The sequence below is a fragment of the Moschus berezovskii genome, chromosome 7 (genome assembly GCF_049115385.1).
Source record: "Moschus berezovskii isolate FMDL1 chromosome 7, NW_MosBer_1.0, whole genome shotgun sequence".
In the NCBI taxonomy this organism is placed as follows: domain Eukaryota; kingdom Metazoa; phylum Chordata; class Mammalia; order Artiodactyla; family Moschidae; genus Moschus; species Moschus berezovskii.
In genome coordinates this window covers 115,316,971-115,331,243 of record NC_142466.1, presented here as the reverse complement: position 1 = coordinate 115,331,243, position 14,273 = coordinate 115,316,971, and positions in this window count along the sequence as shown.

Here is a 14,273-nt window from a genome sequence, read left to right as displayed (position 1 = left end):
ACTCCAATATAGATTTTTAAAGTTGAACTTATCCCCTTTGTGTTTATTTCCCAAATCACAACATCTCAAAGTGAGAGCTTCTGCTCTTGACACTGGCACAGGGCAAATGCATGGCACAGTGTAGTAGTTTTGAGTGTGGCTCTGGAGCCATCCTGCTAGGGTTCAGACCAAAGATCTTATTAATTAGGCATTCGTGGTCAAGTTGCTTCATTGTTCTGAGCTCTTAGTTTGAGATTAATATTTGTGCACATTTCACAGGGCTATTGTTCAAAATAAACAAGATAATGTATGTGGAATGCTCAACACAGTACCCAGACACATGTTAAGCTCTAAAACTTTATTAATACTATTTAGTAGCAGTAATAGTAACAGAATCTCAGTTGGGTGGATGAATAAACATACAGATGTATGCAGGAATAGCCCATGATGTCTTTTTACGAAAAGCTACTTCCTTTGGTAAGTATTTCTTATTCTTTGATTTGCTTTGGCAACCTAGCTAAAAGGGTGGGGATTCCAGTTTTAAACTATATTCCTCTTTGTTATCTGAATAGAACGGTTGAAGTGGAGAAAATGGCCAAAAATGTGAAGAAGAGTCAACTGACAGGACTGACTGCAGCTGCGAGACCGTCCGTGTCGTAAATTATTTACGTTATTGTTGATCTAGAATCCACTGCTGTAATTTCAAAATTAATTTACTCTAATTACCCCCACTTAATAAGATAACTTGTCAGTTATCACCACTCCCATAATCTTCCACATTTCCGTCTCTTTTTAGCCTAAATTATCCTCTTCTAAGCTTGTTTTTAATGTACTGCAAAGAAAAAAAAATCCTTGGAGGTATAATTAACTTTTTCATTCAGAATCCTAATTTCCTCTCCAGCTCTGTTGCTGCAGTATTTAAACTATTTATTATGCAAACTTGCAGAACTTAAACTATGAATTATGTACAAATCTCTGGATGCAAGTTCTGTCCTAATCATAGCATCTCAGGGCCTTTTTACTTCAAGGTAAGCAAATCATGGGCAACATGGATGCTGAAAATGGGCTTATATTTGAGACTAGGCTTTTAAGGGTGGCCGGTTATTATTTGTAATCACTTTAAAGCCATAAATCCTTAACTTCTAAAAATCTATTTTATTTAAATCAAGCAATGGAGGTTTTGATACAGCCGTTTTTATGTAAGTGTAATGAGTGCCAACGGTTTTTCAATCATACATTCTCTCATCCATTTCTTCCCTTATCAAACATTCCTTGAGGAATGGAATGAGGCAAAATTGAAACAGTAAATGCAATGTGCTTAGTCTCAACTCTCAAGGAGCTTATACTTTAGCACAAGTTGTAGATATTAAGATAACTACAATGCAACTTGTAAATGCTACGATGAAGAGATACAAATCACTGTGGGGAAAAAAGGAAGGGCATCTAAACAGGCTGAAAATGATGAGGAAAAAGAAAGTGTCCTGGAGAATTTGATGTTGAAGTTAAGAATTAAGTTAAGAGCTGCAGGAACCGGTTGGGCAAATGAAGGAGGAAAGCAGTTATTTCTGTGTGTGTATATTTGGGGAAGAGTGAGCGGGACTGAAGTGTGCAGAAGGTAAGGATGTGTATGACCAGAAGGTCAGACAGATCACGGCTTACTCGAGGTTTGGAATAAAAAAAAAAGCATAGTTAAAATATGGAGATTAAGGAGAGGCAAGAAATACGGCCATGAAGAAACAATTGACAGCCATATGTTTATGTATCTTACATATTGAAATAGTGACTTAATCCAACCCATCTTTCTATGTTAAAGATCACTAGACTGAATTCTGGTATCTGATATTAGAGCTTTTTTTGATTATATATGACACACATATAATCAAGAAGACACAATGTATGTATGTACATCTAGAAGCAGGAAACATAAAAATAAAAATACCCCTGACAGTGGGTTCAGTGGTTAGGACTCTATCTTCCTCTGCCAGGTGTCCCTGTTCAATCCCTCATAGGAGAACTAAGATCCCACAGTCCAACCAGCGTGGGTGGATCATCGGTGTATGTTATGTAACTTCTCTGAGTTTCAGTTTCCTCATGTGTTTGAAAGTGAAGGTAATGGCATGAGGTCCCTGTGAATAGTCAGTTGACACCAAGGTATTAAATTTTGGTCTTAAAGTTCAAATTGATGCTTTTGGACTGTGGTGATGGAGAAGACTCTTGAGAGTCCCTTGGACTGGAAGGAGATCCAACCAGTCCATCCTAAAGGAGATCAGTCCTGGGTGTTCATTGGAAAGACTGATGTTGAAGCTGAAACTCCAATATTTTGGCCACCTGATGTGAAGAGCTGACTCATTTGAAAAGACCTTATGCGGGGAAAGATTGAGGGCAGGAGGAGAAGCGGATGACAGAGAATGAGATGGTTGGATGGCATCACCAACTCAATGGACATGAGTTTGGGTGAACTCCGGGAGTTGGTGATGGACAGGGAGGCCTGGTGTGCTGTGGTTCCTGGGGTTGCAAAGAGTCGGACATGACTGAGTGACTGAACTGAACTGAAAGTTCAAATGAGACATCAGACTCCCCCTAAATACATGTTCATTATCATCCTCTACCATCTTCTACCAATTTGCCTCTGAAGTGAGGAAGCAAGCACAGGATGAATAGTAGATTATCCTTACTCTTGTCTGGAGAATACCCATGGACAGAGAAGCCTGGTGGGCTGCAGTCCACAGGGTTGCAAAGAGTAGGACGTGACTGAGCCACTCAGCACGAATGCTTGCACCAGGCTTGAGCATGCTCAAAGTACTATTCTGAAAGATGTAAGTCTTTCAGATCACTCAAACTTTAAACAAACCACGAAGCAGGCACTATTATTCTCAGTATTTTAAAGAGAAATGAAAACAATAAGAGTTTTAAATAATTTGCCTAAAGCTAGTGGTGAAGCGACTTAGCAGCAGCAGCAGCAGTGGTGTATCTATAATATGAATCCAGGCTATCTGGCATTGTACCACCCCTTAGTAATCACCATAGAACACACTTCATTGGAGCAGAAATAAATATAAAAGAGGCACTACCTCATGGTCTATAATGCATGGACAATGATTGCATTTTTCTCCAGTCTTACTGCGATATATTTGGCACATACCGTTGTTTAAGGTGTAGAGTGTGATGACTTAACATTTATATCTTGGGAAAGGTTACCATAGCAGAATTAGTTACCATCTCCATCATCTCACAGAATTACCATTTTTAAATGGTAAGAACATTTAAGATTTACCATCTTAGCAACTTCCAAGTACATAATAGAGTCTTATTAACTATAATCACATGCTGTACTTTAGATTCTGCAGAGCTTATTCACCTTATAATCGGGCCATTGTATAACTTTGACCAACATCTCCCCTTACCCCTCACTCCCTGCCCCTGGCAGCCAAGACTCTACTCTATGAGTTTGGCCTTTTCTACGTTTCACATATAAGGTTGGATGGCATCACCGACTCAATGGGCAGGAGTTTGGGTAAACTCTGGGAGTTGGTGATGGACAGGAAGGCCTGGTGTGCTGTGGTTCATGGGGTCTCAAAGAGTCAGACATGACTGAGCGACTGAACTGACTGCCTTTATTCATCTGACTTATTTCACTTAGCATAATGACCTCACGGACCATCCATATTGTCGCAAATGGCTGAATTTCCCAATTTGTCATTGGGATCACTTGTTGAGAGCCAGTTGCAGAGGTTAAGGGAGTGTGGGTGAGATGTATAGAGAGCTAACAGTGATCTTGGTCCAATTGGGGGTGGGATTCACGAGGGAGGTGTTCCCCGTGGCCTACCGGCAGTCTTCCTGAGGATCCACAATGGAATCAATAGACTCCACATCCACTTAATGGCTTCCCCAGAGTCTTATTTGCCACTACCCAAGCCTGTCCCTGCCTCCCAGTCATTCAACTCACAATTCAGCACAGGTACCACCCAGTTTTCTAAAGTTTGCTTTAAACCACTTTACTTGGTTTAGTGGCCACCTACATTAGTATCTGTTTTTGCTAATTTAAAGAAATCTGCAAAGAATTTCAATTTTTACCCCCAAAAAAATATTGAACATTGTAGAGGTTAGAAGTCAGGGTTTCAGCTTTCAAAAAGCTGAAAATCTGCACAAAAAATATACTTTCACCATGAAAGTGAAAGTTGCTCAGTCATGTCCAACTCTTTGCGACTCCAAGGACTGTACAGTCCATGGAATACTTTAGACCAGAATACTGAAGTGGGTAGCCTTTCCCTTCTCCAGGGGATCTTCCCAACCCAGGGATCAAACCCAGGTCTCCCACACTGCAGGTGGATTCTTTACCAGCTGAGCCACAAGGGAAGTCCAGTCAGTCCTATAAATTCTGTTCATTGTATCTGAGGATACAAAACATTCATGTGTAAGTGATCCTACATGGTTCAAACCCATATTGTTCAAGGGTCCACTGAATTTCTATTGTGTTAGATGAGTATAGGGTAGGATGTGTGTAAGCTATGTACAAATATTGCACCATATCCATGAGGGCCTTGACCATCTGTGGATTTGGGTACACATATGAGGGAGTCCTGAAACCAATCCCTGTGAAGATATTCAGAGCCCACTATAATTGATTTTGAATTTTACATTATTCTGGCTTACAAAGTTTTCGTAGGACTCCTTTCACATAGCAAGGGCGAACCTGTACTGTGGATGGATCTAAGAAGCGGGTCCCTTTGTCCAAGTTCCACACAGCTTGGGAAGCCCCGTCTTCACTTACACATGCCCACTTTCCCCTGCGGGAGAAATCACAGGCCAAGAAGGTCTTCCTTGGCATTGGGCTGTGTGCCTGGGTGGAGGGGTGAAGTGAATTAAAACCCAGTTGTTCATCTTACCTTATCCTGTGTGTCCCAAGTTGTGATTTTTGGCTTTAATGTTATGTTGGAACTTCTCAACTGGAAACCTGGATTCTGTTAAAGATTCTCTTTGTTGTGAGTGATTATCTAAATCAGTGTTCTCCAGGGGCTCCAGGACCACAGTTGGGAGACACTGAAGACTGTCCATGGGCCATTGCAGGATCCACAGTTAGGCCCGAGTCTGCATGCCCATCGTCTGACTCACAGGTGGGTCACAGTTTTCTGGGTTCCTAGGTATGTGGTTTTAGATCCCACAGCTCCTACAAATTCACTTTTGTTTTGGATGGATGCCAAACTGTTGTTGTGGAGGGGTGACCAGGAGAAGGACATCTTATTCAGCCATGATGCTGACACCAGTCCCAGTGACTGCACTTTCACAGTGTTCTTCATGCTCTTGGAAAAGAGAGGTCCACTTGATCTTAACAATGAAGGAACCTAGAGAAACAGAAAACTGGCTTATGGATATTTTTTTGAAAGGAAGGATATGCAAAGACACAAAAGCTAGGAGGACCACAGTGAAACAGGAAACCAGCTCCCCGGGAAGTCATGTGATTTGTGCCCTAATTTTTATGGCTCAGTGATTTATCTATCCTATAGAAACTTTGGAAAGTTACTTCCCTTGCCTAGAGTCTGCATCATTGAAAAACAAATAGATTATTAGAACTAACCATTTTCAGGGTGAGTATTTTACTCTCAAATCTTCAAATAAGTAGTTTAACTATGAAGGTATATTCTTTGCTTCTAAAAGTGATACTCTTGAGATATTACTTGATATTGAAGAAAGCATTTCTTGGCAACTTGCCTAATAACACTGAAAGCAATTAAAACTGAAGTATTTTTTTTCCCCTGAAATCACATTTATTGCACCAGCTGTGGAGTTTATTTGTTTGCTCAAGTTTGCCCAGTTGGAGTTAATATCTGTTTCCTTTATACTCCTATTGCGCTTTCTCAGCCCTTTGTTATAACATTTATGATGGCCTGGCTGATATTAAGACTGTGTGTGTGCCTGTCTCTGCCATCGGATTAGAGCCCCCAAAGGCAGGAGCCACCTTTAGGGTCTCTCTCTCCCGCTGTGCCTAGCACGTCAGAAGGACTCAATGAATATTCATCCACACAAATGAACTGACGTTTCTGAAACAACTCAATTTAAATTTTGGAAATTATTTTAATATGTTTTGTTAATGTATTTTCTACAGTAGCAGAAATCAGCTTCCTTTTTATAAAAGCTTTGCCACCAAATCTGCTTTTATGTTCCTAAAATTTATACAAAAATTAGAACAAATTTTCAAAATGAAATTAAAAAGCAATGGCCATAATTAGATTAATCTCATGTGACGAGTTGACTCACTGGAAAAGAGTCTGATGCTAGGAAGGATTGGAGGTGGGAGGAGATGGGGACAACAGAGAATGAGATGGCTGGATGGCATCACCGACTCGATGGACATGAGTTTGAGTGAACTCCGGGAGTTGGTGATGGACAGGGAGGCCTGGCGTGCTGTGGTTCATGGGGTCGCAGAGAGTCGGACACGACTGAGCGACTGAACTGAACTGACTGAGAGCAGCAGTGGGAACAACGAAAAATAGTTATACAGTGACATGCATAAGAAACACGTGCATGCATCTCTTTGGTTTACCCACGGCTAAAGTAAATGGTATTGTAATACCTTCGACTGTGTCCATATAATTGCTAACTGATCAGCTTCTACTGGGTTGGTGCAAAAGTAATTGTAGCTCTGCATTGTTGAACTTTGCAGTTTGATATTGGAATACATTCTTAAGTAAATGTGGTTATGTTAAACATCATTTAATGCTCATTTCTCTCTGTATGTTTTTTTGTTAATGACTTATTACTTGCTGTGTATTTTATATTTATTTGAGATTATGAAAATGGTGTTTGGCAAATTCAAGCAGTTTTCTTATTCAAGTTCAAAATGTGTAGTAAAGCAGCAGAGACAACTCACAACATCAACAACACATTTAGCCTAGAAACTGCTAAGGAATGTACGGTGCAGTGGTGGTTTAAGAAGTTTTGCAAAGGAGACAAGAGGCTTAAATGAGTGCAGTGGCTGGCCATCAGAAGATGACAATGACCAACTGAGAACAATCTCTTAGGCTGATTCTGTTCTAAGAAATAGCCAAAGAACTCAACATTGACCTATGGCTGATTCATGCTGAGGTGTCACAGAAAGCAACAAAATTCTGTAAAGCAAAAATAAAATTTAAAAAATGTGAATTAATTCATTAAAAAAAGAAAGAAAGAACTCAAATTTGACCATTCTACAGTCATTCAGAATTTGAAGTAAATTGGAAGGGTGAAAAAGTAGATAAGTGGGTATCTCATGAGCTGACCAGAAAAAATTAAAAATCATTTTAAAGTGTGATCTTCTTTTATTCTTTGTACAACAATGAACTATTTCTCCACAGATTGTGACACGTGACAAAAAGTGGATTTTATAGGACAACCAGAAATGACCAGCTTGGTGACTGGACTGAGAAGAAACTCCAAGATACTTCCCATAGCCAAACTTGCACCAAAAAAAGGTCATGGTCACTGGTGGTTTCAGCTGATCTGATCCATTGCAGCTTTCTGAATCCTCATGAAACCATTACATCTGAGAAGTAAGCTCAGCAAATTGATGAGACGCACAGAAAACTGCAATGCCTGCAGCCAGCATTGGTCAACAGAAAGGGCCCAATTCTTCCCCATGATAACACCCGACTGCACTTGGCACAACCAATGCTTCAAAAGTTGAATGAATTGGGCTACAAGTTTTGCCTCATTCACCATATTTAGCTGACCTCTCGCCAACCGACTGCCACTTCTTTAAACATATCAACAACTTTTTGCAAGGAAAACATTTCCACAACCAGCAGGAGGAAGAAATGCTCTCCAAGAGTTTGTCAAATCCCAAAGCATGAATTTTTATGCTGTAGGAATAATCAAACTTATTTCTTATTGGCAAAAATACGTTGATTGTAATGGTTCCTATTTTGATTAATAAATATGTGCTTGAGTCTAGGTATAATGATTTAAAATACATGGTCTAAAACTGCAATTACTTTTGGAAAGAAATACATGTGTGAAATGAGAAGACATGATTTATGGTCTCTGCTTCACCTTTTACTGAATGATTATGGCAAGCTGAATGATTATGGGCAAGCAAGTCAACGTATTCAACCAGTCCCTTGACCAGTAAATATTAATGGTAATATTTATCCTGTATGATTACATGGTGGTTAAGAGTACACACTTTAAAATCAGATTCTAGGGGAGCAAATTTCTAGATCCACCACTAACTAGACATGCCTTTGCAATTGGACTACTCTTTTTGAAATTTTAGAGTAAAATATAAGCCTATATTTTATTTTCCTCATGTATAAAATGCCAATAATAATAGTGGCTTTCCAAAGAGTTAATATCTAAACATGATAAATTTTATATAATGTCTACCAAGTACTATGGGCTTCCCAGTGGCTCAAGGGTGAAGAATCTGCCTGCAATGCAGAAACAGCAAGAGATGTGGGTTTGATCCCTGGGTTTGGAAGATCCCCCTTTAGAAGGAAATGGCAACCCACTCCAGTATTCTTTCTTGGAGAATTCCATGGACCCAGGAACCTGGCGGGCTACAGTCCATGGTGTTGCAAAGAGTCGGACATGACTGAAGTGATTTAGCACACACACACACCAAGTAATAAGCATTTCATGAATGTTGATCATTTAAATATATATATATACCTTTATGTTATTGGATCACCATGGAGATCAAGTAATTGATGTCCTGAATCTTCGAAGTTATACACATTTTAAAGAATGCCAAAAAGAGATGATTGTTAATGACATATGTACTTGCAGGAAGTAAGTCATCATTGTTTCCTTCTCTTTCATTCATGAATGTGTTGGAGAATGTTCATAAGGATATACATAACTTTCAGTTCAGTTCAGTCGCTCAGTCGTGTCCGACTCTCCGTGACCCCATGAATCACAGCACGCCAGGCCTCCCTGTCCATCACCAACTCCCGGAGTTCACTCAAACTCATGTCCACAGAGTCGGTGATGCCATCCAGCCATCTCATTCTCCGTCGTCCCCTTCTCCTCCCACCCCCAACCTTTCCCAGCATCAGAGTCTTTTCCAGTGAGTCAACTCGTCGCATGAGGTGGCCAAAGTATTGCAGTTTCAGCTTTAGCATCAGTCCTTCCAATGAACACCCAGGATCGATCTCCCTTAGAATGGACTGGTTGGATCTCCTTGCGGTACAAGGGACTCTCAAGAGTCTTCTCCAACACCATAGTTCAAAAGCATCAATTCTTCGGTGATTAGCTTTCTTCACAGTCCAACTCTCACATCCATACATGACCACGGGAAAAACCATAGCCTTGACTAGACGGACCTTTGTTGGCAAAGTAATGTCTCTGCTTTTTAATATACTATCAAGGTTGGTCATAACTTTCCTTCCAAGGAGTAAGTGTCTTTTAATTTCATGGCTGCAATCAGCATCTGCAGTGATTTTGGAGCCCAAAAAATAAAGTCTGACACTGTTTCCACTGTTTTTCCATCTATTTCCCATGAAGTGACTGGACCAGATGCCATGATCTTAGTTTTCTGAATGTTGAGCTTCAAGCCAACCTTTTCACTCTCCTCTTTCACTTTCATCAAGAGGCTTTTGAGTTCCTCTTCACTTTCTGCCATAAGGGTAGTGTCATCTGCATATCTGAGGTTATTGATATTTCTCCCAGCAATCTTGATTCCAGCTCGTGCTTCTTCCAGCCCAGTGTTCCTCATGATGTACTCTGCATATAAGTTAAATAAGCAAGGTGACAATATACAGCCTTGATGCACTCCTTTTCCTATTTGGAACCAGTCTGTTGTTCCATGTACATAACTTTAGGGAAGAGAAAAACACTTCGAAAAAGAAATAACAATATAATGATGATACACATACAGACATTTAACAGTAATATATTTGATCAGTGTCTCATGAATAGGCAAAGATGCGATCAAAGATGCTCTTTTCCAGAAACGGTCTGGTTTCCATCATGCCTCACTGATGCCAAACTAAGCCTTGAGAGGATTCTGGAAAAATGGTGTCTTGAACATGTTATTGTGCTGAGCAGAGCTGGCACAAGCAGATATGCAGAACCTAAAAAAGGTTGAAAATCTTAGCTTCTGCTGAAATCCTAATGAAATTGAATATGAAGAACAGCTTTCCCTTTCAATCTAAAGAAGGTGTGGTGATTAGTGGAGAATCCTGGTAAATGGTTGACCTATCAAAACTCATGACCTGAACTTCCCTAGTGGCCCAGTGGCTGAGATCCCATAATCCCAACGCAGGGAGTCTGGGTTCAATCCCTGGTCAAGGAACTAGATCCTATATGCCCCAACTAAGCGTTCACATGCCACAGCTAAGGACCCCACATGCTGCAACCAAAATCGAAGATCCTGCAGGCTGCAGCTAAGATGTGGAACAGCCAAATGAATAAATAAATACTTTAAAACAGAACAAAACAGCGTGACCCTTCAGAGAAGAAGGCTCACATGGCTAGCAGTAGGTGTGCTCTACCTCCCGACATTGATGGGCAGGAGGCCTTGCAGTGGAAAGACAGGAGACCGGGGAATAGAGGGATTATACCCTACTACCTCATTAGGGCGTGGACACCTGCACCTTCAGTCCCTTATGAGACGTCTATAGTCAAGGTCGTTTTTTTTTTTTTTTTTTTAGAAGCTTGACAGAAACGTTTTGACACTGCTCCAGGGAGCAGCCAAAGGACCTTAACAAGACACCCAGCAGGGCTTGCAGCTAGATAGAGAGGAAGAACAGGGAACGAAATAGGGAGCTGAAGGAGAAAGAGGTCACTCTAAACAACTAAACATCAATAAAGAGCATATGCATTCCTTTAAGACTACAATCAATAATCTTTTAAGGTTGTAAACCATTTACAAGCCTATTGAAATATATAAAATAAAATCTGTTGGTTTTTAGTGGATGGGAAGATTTAATACTCTAAAGGGTCACATTTCTAGTAATTAATAAAAAGAAAAAGAAGGAGCGAAGGAGATAAGAGAGAGTGGATGGGAGGGAGGGAAGAAGACAGGGGCAGAGATCAAGTAGAAAACAGGTACTTCCAAGCGCAAAGATAATATATGAAGTACTGAGCACCAAGAATGCGGTTAGAAGGAACAGGGAAGACATAGGAGATGCAGTACCCAGGGAATGGAAATCTCAAAAGGGGACAAACACATGGATAGAGAAGAAAACAGCTAGAAAAGCATTTTTAAAGTTTCAAAAAGCATTACGATGTAGGGTTTATTCTTTGACTATGAGGTTCATTTGAAAATATACCCAATTTTCTATGTCACCACATTAAAGGGGAAATTAGCTGACTCCATCAAAAGATTGTAAAAAGGCATTTAATAAATTTAAAACCCATTCTTAAAAAATATAGTTAAGTACAAATTGAATAAAAACCGTTTAATACAAAAAATATCAGGACACTGGAAGAAATGACTGCTGTCTACATTAATATTCCAACATGTCTTAAGATGTTCTAGAAAATATTCAAAAACAGAATTAAATTACATTTGTAAAGAATTTGAAAAGAAGATACTTAACCATCTTGTCTTAAAAGTTATATATAGAGATAATGCATCATTTCTGGTAGAAGAAGAATTTGCTTGGTGACTGAATATAAAATAAATGTACAAAATAAATATATTATCTCTATTCTAGCAAAATTCGGCGGAGAAGGCAATGGCAAGCCACTCCAGTACTCTTGCCTGGAAAATCCCATGGATGGAGGAGCCTGGTAGGCTGCAGTCAGTGGGGTAGCTACGAGTCGGACACGACTGAGCGACTTCACTTTCACTTTTCATTTTCACACATTGGAGAAGGAAATGGCAACCCACTCCAGTGTTCTTGTTCTTGCCTGGAGAATCCCAGGGACGGGGGAGCCTGGTGGGCTGCCGTCTATGGGGTCGCACAGAGTCGGACACGACTGAAGTGACTTAGCAGCAGTAGCAGCAGCAAAATTCGGTTGAAAAAAGAAATTGAGATATAATCAAAATAGCCCAAAACTTTAAATTTTAGAAATAAATTCAACATTAAAGAAATAAGATATATACAACCCTAAACAGTATTATTAGAAAACACAAAATAAAAATTCCTGAAGAGAAAAGCATGGTTTGGATGGATGGAATGATTTTATACTATAGTCAACTTTCCAGTAATTAATATAAAAATTATGCCAATTCCAATTAGACTAATTACATGTAAGTTTAATCTATCTAAATTTCTACCAAAGTAGCTATTTATCTCTTTACTCTTTAGTTATTGGGGAAAAAGATAAATCAATAAAATAATCTTAAAATCATACACAGTCCTAAATGATATCCAAGAAAAAGTGTCAAAAGTAGGATAGTGAAGACTGACTTGCCTTACTAATATTTGAACAGCCCAATAATCAACATAGTATTTTATCAATACTCAATAGTATTGAGATATGAATATAAAATATATAAAATAAATTAGTCTCTGAGGAGGCTGATTTCAACATATTATCCAGCCACGTTAGCTTTGCTATTTTTCAGACAGAGCACGCCAAACACTCTCCTCTTTAAGTATTTTACATTTGCTGTTTCCTCTGTTTCAAATACTCTGATAATAGATACCTACACAGTTCTGTAGCATCATTCAAGTTTCTGTTCAAGAGATATTTTATGAAGAAATAAGTCTTTGGGCACTCTCTAAAGACCACCAGTCTTCATTTTTTATCTCCTGCTTTATTTTTTTATTAACATCAAACATTGATTGGTTAATTGACTGATTTAGTTAGTTATTTTCTAATTTTCTCTCTAGAATATAAACTCCAGGAAAATGAGGCCCTTGCTTTGCTCCATGCTATAATTCTGCTGCTGCTGCTGCTAAGTCACTTCAGTCGTGTCTGACTCTGTGTGACCCCATAGACGGAAGCCCACCAGGCTCCCCCGGCCCTGGGATTCTCCAGGCAAGAACACTGGAGTGGGTTGCCATTTCCTTCTCCAATGCGTGAAAGTGAAGTCGCTCAGTCGTGTCCGACCCTTAGCGACCCCATGGACTGCAGCCTACCAGGCTCCTCCATCCATGGGATTTTCTAGGCAATAGTACTGGAGTGGCTTGCCATTGCCTTCTCCGGCTATAATTCTAGGACTTAGAAAATTTCACGACAGAAAGTATATACATTCAGAATCCAAAAAGAGGTCACAATATTTATGTGAGAATTTAAAATGTAACAAAAGCAACATTTCAATGTGGGGGGAAAGGATAATTAAACTAAAATGAGCTAGCACAACTGGCTACCCATCTGGAAGAAAATTAAGTTGGAGCCTGTCTCACATCATAGAAAAAATAAATTCCAGATGGTTTAGAAGCTTAAATACAAAAATAAAAGATTAAATAAATAAAACAAAAGTATCTCAAGATATTCTAAGCATCAGTTCAGTTAAGTTCAGTCACTCAGTCGTGTCCGACTCCTTGCCACCCCATGAATCACAGCACGCCAGGCCTCCCTGTCCATCACCAACTCCCGGAGTTCACTCAAAACCAGGCGAGAGTGGTTTCTCTCCTATTGTCTCCAGCAGGAACTGTCAATCCATTGTAGGACTTACAATGTCAATAAGTGCAAGAGTGAAAAAACATTTTTTAAGCCTGCAAGTCTATGGTAAGTTGTTACTTGCAATAGAATTCTCTATCACTATATATATATATATATATACACACACACATAGACATATACATATGACATATATACATATATAATACACATGGACATGTATATAATATACACTGTGCTTATTTCAATATTGTTGGTAGTGTCAAAAATTAGAAACAAAACAAATTTCATTCATTATTAGAGAAGTTATACATCATTCCACACTGTAATATATGCTCAAACTTTAGAATAGTATCTAGCAATTGAAGTATTCAGTTCTGTTCAGTTCAGTTCAGTCACTCAGTCATGACCGACTCCTACCGGACACGCCAGGCCTCCCTGTCCATCACCAACTCCCGGAGTTCACTCAAACTCATGTCCACAGAGTCGGTGATACCATCCAGACATCTCATTCTCGGTCGTCCCCTTCTCCTCCCGCCCCCAACCTTTCCCAGCATCAGAGTCTTTTCCAGTGAGTCAACTCGTCGCATGAGGTGGCCAAAGTATTGCAGTTTCAGCTTTAGCATCAGTCCTTCCAATGAACACCCAGGATCGATCTCCCTTAGAATGGACTGGTTGGATCTCTTTGCGGTACAAGGGACTCTCAAAAGTCTTCTCCAACACCACAGTTCAAAAGCATCAATTCTTCAGCGATCAGCTTTCTTCACAGTCCAACTCTCACATCCATACATGACCACGGGAAA